Here is a 5927-nt window from a genome sequence, read left to right as displayed (position 1 = left end):
GCTTTCTGAAACCTCTGAGGATATGGCAATGGTGGCTTGTATGGTGGTGGAGGCACATACTTTTCCTCTTCTTCTTTTTCAACTTCCTTCTTCTTGTTTGCTTCCTCATTAACTTCATCATGATTCGAAGTGAATTCATTCTTATCTTCATCTTCTTTCTTCTTTCCTCTTCTACCTCATCTTTCTCTTCTTCTCCCATAATTTTCCCACTCCTTAGGATCACTGCGTTGTAATGTTCTCTAGGATTCTCTAGTTGACTTGGAAGTTTCCCTTGTGCTTTGCTAGAAGAACTTGCTTATTGAGCTATTTGGTTTTTCAACATCCTGTTATGAGTGGCAGGCTGGTCTATCCTTGAAGTTAATTGTTGAATCATTTCTCCTTATTTTTGTTGAGCAGTTAAGAAATTCGCCATTATAGACTTAAAAATTCAATCTTAGTCTGAAGACTGAACTGATGGTTGTGGAATAGGTGCATTTTGATTCCTTGGTGGTGGAAATCCAGGTGGTACTCTGTTTTGCTGAAAATTCTACTGTTGTTGCTGAAAATTAGGAGGTTGTTGATAATTCTATTGCTGCCCTTGTCGACCTCCCCAAGAAAAGTTAGGGTGGTTCCTCCATGCTGGATTATATGCAGCAGAAAAAGGATTACCAACTGGTTTCTGATTGTAATTTCCAACAAAATCAACTTGCTCATTTCCAAACTCTTGCCCATAAGAAGGAAAATCATTGATACAATGTATATTTCCCACACCAACATCTTCTGTATGACTAGATCGTCCAATTGATGAGTCAACCTTCATGCTTAACTTATCCATTTTTCTCGTCAAAGCATCATACTCATGGCATCTAATTCATATACACCAGCTAGTGGCTTCTTCATTTCGTTTCTTTCACAACTCCATTGATAATTGTTGTAAGCAATTTTATCCAATGCTGAATAAGCTTCATCTTTTGACTTCTCCATAAGATCACCTTCTGAAGATGCATCAATTATACTTCTAATTGCTGGAGAAACACCATTGTAGAAATGTTGAACTAGCATCCATTTAGGGATTCCATGATGTGGACATCTCCTTTGAAGATCCTTACATCTCTCCCAAGCTTCATAAAGACTCTCATCATCCCTTGGTCTGAAAGAAGTTAATTCATTTCTTAATTTTGCAGTCTTGCTAGGAGGAAAGTATTGAGCCAAGAAAGCTTGTGACAACTCATCTCAAGTAGTTATTGAACCCGGAGGTAATGAATGCAACCACTCCCTAACACGATCCTTCAAAGAAAAAGGAAATAATCTCAGCCGGATGGCATCATCTAACACTCCATTTATCTTCATCATGTCACTAATCTCAAGAAAATGTGCAAGGTGCACATGTGGACTCTCAGTAGGACCTCCCCCAAACTGTGATTATTGAACCATTTGACAAAGTGAGGGCTTCAACTCAAAGTTGTATGCTTCCACTCTAGGCCTTGTAATACTCAATCTAAAATCTCCAAAACTAGGAAAAGCATGATCCTTAATTGATCGGTTGTTGTTGTTTGCCATAGCTTCTATCACTTGTTGCTCTTGATGTTGCTTTTGCTGTCTTTGAATTCTGAGTTCAGCTTTTCTTCTTTTAGACTCTGCTCTTAAAGCTTTAGCTGTCTTTTCAATCTCAGGATCAAAAATTAAATCAATTTTTACACTTTTTGTTCTTCTCATATAAAAGATATATACCTAAAAAACCAAAATAAGAATATCTCAAAGTAAAATGATAAAGAAAAGAAATTAAAATAAAAAATAAAATGCCCAAATTAACCAAACAATCAATTGTCTAATATCAAACAAAACAAATCCCCGGCAACAGCGTCAAAAACTTGATTGCGTACTCCACAAGTATATGGGTCGTTCAAGTAGTAAAAGAAAGTATATCGTCCCATAGAGATTTGTTGTTTGAGTACTAAACTATAAAAGTCACGATTATTTGGGCTATCAATAATTTGTGCCGAAAATAGAGTAAGAGATGCAGCAAATTAAATTGAAAAAATAAGAAAATTATAATGAATTAAGCAATTAAAATTCTAAGCACTATACTAATTTACTAAAATTTTAGCAAGTGACAAAAGATTTAATTAATTAATGGTAAAAATTGATTCCAGAGTTGAGGTTCATGAAGTAAATTTCATTGGGATTTGGATAGGCAAAGGCAAGATTAAGGGAAATACAAGTTTGAAGGAAGTTGATTCTGATTTCCTTTAATTTCTCTTTCAAGCAAACTAAAGAGTGTTTTAAAGGAAACTAAACCCCATTCTCATGCGATGTTTAATTACCCAAAACCCTTTAAGCATTTTAATCAACTTGAAATTCCTTTTAACCCACTAGTTTATTTCTAACACTAGGTGATTAAGTTCATTATCTTGATTATCTATTATAGATTTTCACCTCTCGGTCCTTCAATCTAAGATTAAGAACAAAACTCAAAGGGTACCAAGAATGGGTATGTAAATAAGCACACAAGATAAGAATCAAAGCTTATATATACTAAAATCTGGTTAAAAGCAGTCTAAATCCACAAATAAAACTTAAATCATTACACCCAACTCTGAAATCTTAAGTATCTACTCACTCATGCTTGTATTTAGAAGTAGAAAATATGAAATAGAGCAAGAAAATATGAAAATAAAACTAAAAATAAAAGAACCCAGAAGAAGAAAATCCAAATCTCTGAAAATGGAAGCTAGAAAACGTCACTCTGCAGGTGTTCTTCCTCCAAAAATGGCGTAGTTCCCTCTTTCCTTTCTCTTTTGATTTTTCTCTCTCTTTCTCCTTATAGTAAAAATGAGAATATGATGCTTATATATCCCCTCAAAGTTTGCCCTAAAAATAGTCTCTAAAGGGATAAAGACAAAAGGTGTAAAAAGAGAAAATTTTTCCATGTTAGCAAATCTGCTAGTGCCATCCCACATGCCTCATGTTGATTCAAGTTATTTTCAGCATGCCTTATGTTGATTCAGAGGAGGAGCCTTTAGATTCTGCACGACCAGCTACACGGGGCATGAGGGAGTCCCTGAAACTTTCGGCGTGTTTTGCTCCAAAATCTCTATTTACACGACCCGCCACACGGGGCATGTTAAAGTCCATGAAACTTTCGACGTGTTTTATTCCGAAATCTCTGTTTACATGACCCAGTGTGAATTTACATGCCTCATGTGGATTCCTACTGGCTAACTCTTATCTTCACATGACCCTCAACACGGGGCATGTTGAGGCCCTTGAAAGTCTCGGCTGGTCTTCTCCTTTAAGTGAATTATCTTCATTTTTCACACTACTTTAAGCTTCCAAATCACTTTGAATTTCTTCTATATGGACCTTTTTGCCTTTAAACCTTATTAAAACCTATCAAAAACATTAAAATTCCAAAAATCAAATATAATGAAACTAAAATTAACAAATTAACTAAAATAAGCATTAAAAGCATAAAATTACTAAACTAAAATGGCAAAATGGATGCAAAACTACCCTAAAATATCTATATAAAATGGGTTTATCAGTGGTTACAGTAGCTGTCACAGCTAAGTTGAAAGATCCATGGGAGGTAGTAGATCATGCTAGACGTTTGGGGGCTTATGACTTTGAGGGTTCTTTTGATGCTGATGTTGCAGATAAATGGTTGAAAAGAGTTATAAAAGTATTTGATTTGGTGAAATTGGCAAATGCAGATAGGATGGATAATATACATGGGTTGTTACAGGGTAAGGCAGATAGTTGGTTTAATGGTATACATCACAAAATTAGATCTGATTTGACTTTGGACAAATTTATGATTGAGTTTTGCCAAGAGTATCTAATAAAAAGTTATAGAAAAGGAAAGCAAGATGCCTTCTTCAGGTTATTTAAGGGTAGTCTCTCAGTAAGGGAGTATGTTGATCAGTTTGAGGATCTTTATGGTTTTGTTTTAGACATCTTGCCTTCTGAAGAAGCTAAATGTGATAGGTTCAGGCAAGGTTTACATGTTGGCATTAGGTCTTCCATGACTTGGTTCAGAGGTAGTAATTTTCATGAATTAGTGGAAGTAGCTTTGAACGTTAAAAAAGTGAGACAAGAAGAGAAAGAATATGAGTAGAAATTGAGTAGGAAGCATGGGCAGAGTTCTTCACAAGGGTTCAGGGAGAGACCGGCTAAAAGAGCGAGTAGTTCATCTTAGTCTAGAACTGATTATGGCGGTAGCGGCCAGGGTTCTTATATAAGTATAGAACAGCAGCCTTCTCGATTTCAAGCTAGTCAAGGTTCAGTGGCACAGTCAGTGGGTAGTTCCTTTGGGGCACAGAGACAAAGACAGGGACAAGAAGAAAATTTTGGGTTTGAATAGAAAAAAGAGAACTTTTCCTCAGTGTGCCACCTATGGTAAGTACCATGATGGGGAGTGTAGAAGGTTTGATTGAGGTTGCTTTAAGTGTGGTGCTCCAGGACACTTTAAGAGGGATTGCCCTTTACTTGTGACTAAAGATAGTGGTTTTAGTTATGGATCGATGACACCTTAGAATCCACAGATTGGTCCAGCACTAGCACGACGTAAACCTACAACAAAAACGAGACCTAGTGAAAGTAAGACTACAGGGGCAAATTCATCAGCTCAGTCTAAACCCACAACACAACTTGGTAGGCCTCGCACTCAAGCCAGAGTCTTTGCTATAACACAGTAGGAGGCAACATCATCTCTAGAAGTTGTGACGAGTATGTTGACCATATTTATTAGGGATGCACGCATTCTTATAGACCCTGGGTCCACTCATTCCTTTGTGTCTCAATCATTTTCTATGCATGATGATAGAGAATTGAAACCTCTAGATTGTGGATTATTTATGGGTACACCAGTTGGGAATTCTATTATATGTGAGCATGTGTACAAGGATTGTGTTGTTAAATTGGGTGATCACGAGTTACTAGCAGACTTGATTCCTTTACATCTTCAGGATATTGATGTTGTCCTAGGCATTGATTGGTTATCCTGTCACCATACTGCAGTAGATTGTTTTGAGAAGATAGTGATGTTTGATTGCCATAGGGGGCCCAAGTTTATCTTTCATGGAGCAAGGTGTTCTTTTCCTTCCTCTATGATTTCTGCTATGACTGCCAGGAAGATGCTTAGGAAGGGTTATCAAGCATACCTAGCTTATGTGGTTGATATTAGCCTAAAAGTGCCTAAGTTAGAGGACATTCCAATTGTGTGTGAGTTTCCTGATGTTTTCCTTGATAAACTTCTGGGATTACCTCCTGATAGGGAGATGAGTTCTTCTTTGATTTGAATCCTAGTACAGCCCCTATCTTAATGGCATCATATAGAATGACTCCAGCAGAATTGAGAAAGTTAAAAGTACAATTATAAGAATTGGTTGATAAGGGCTTTATAAGGCCTAGTGTATCACCTTAGGGAGCTCTTGTTTTATTTGTGAAGAAAAAGGATGGCACTCTAAGCTTATGTATCGATTATAGGTAGTTAAATTGAGTCACAGTGCAGAATAAGTATCCTTTGCCCTGCATTGATGATCTCTTCGATCAACTCTAAGGTGCTAAGGTGTTTTCCAAGATTGATTTGCGGTCTGGGTATCATCAATTGAAGATCAAGGAGTTTAATGTACCAAAGACAGCTTTCAAAACTCGTTATGGGCATTATGAGTTTCTTGTTATGCCTTTCAGGTTAACCAACGCACCAGCTGCTTTTATGGACCTCATGAATAGGGTGTTCAAACCCTATTTGGACAACTTTGTTTTTATATTTATCAATAATATTCTGGTGTATTCTCATAGTAAGGAAGAACATAAGGAGCATTTGAAGATTGTATAACAAACTTTAAGAAGCAAGCAATTGTATGCCAAGTTGAGTAAATGTGAGTTATGGCTTGATAAAGTCATCTTCTTAGGACATGTTATTTCAGCAGAGGGAGTATTTGTTG

The 5927-nt window shown here is 36.6% G+C and overlaps 1 non-coding gene across 1 annotated transcript; it reads left to right on the top strand.

The window, feature by feature from the left end:
• Positions 1-1051: 1051 nt before the first annotated feature.
• LOC131176680 (small nucleolar RNA R71) lies at positions 1052-1158 on the top strand. The gene has a single exon (XR_009146636.1). It is a non-coding gene; the product is annotated as a small nucleolar RNA R71 (small nucleolar RNA).
• The last annotated feature ends 4769 nt before the right edge of the window (positions 1159-5927 follow it).

The sequence above is a fragment of the Hevea brasiliensis genome, unplaced genomic scaffold (assembly GCF_030052815.1).
Source record: "Hevea brasiliensis isolate MT/VB/25A 57/8 unplaced genomic scaffold, ASM3005281v1 Scaf22, whole genome shotgun sequence".
Taxonomy (NCBI): Eukaryota; Viridiplantae; Streptophyta; class Magnoliopsida; order Malpighiales; family Euphorbiaceae; genus Hevea; species Hevea brasiliensis.
The sequence above is the reverse complement of the archived record's forward strand: the minus strand, read 5'-3'. Positions and strand labels throughout refer to the sequence as shown.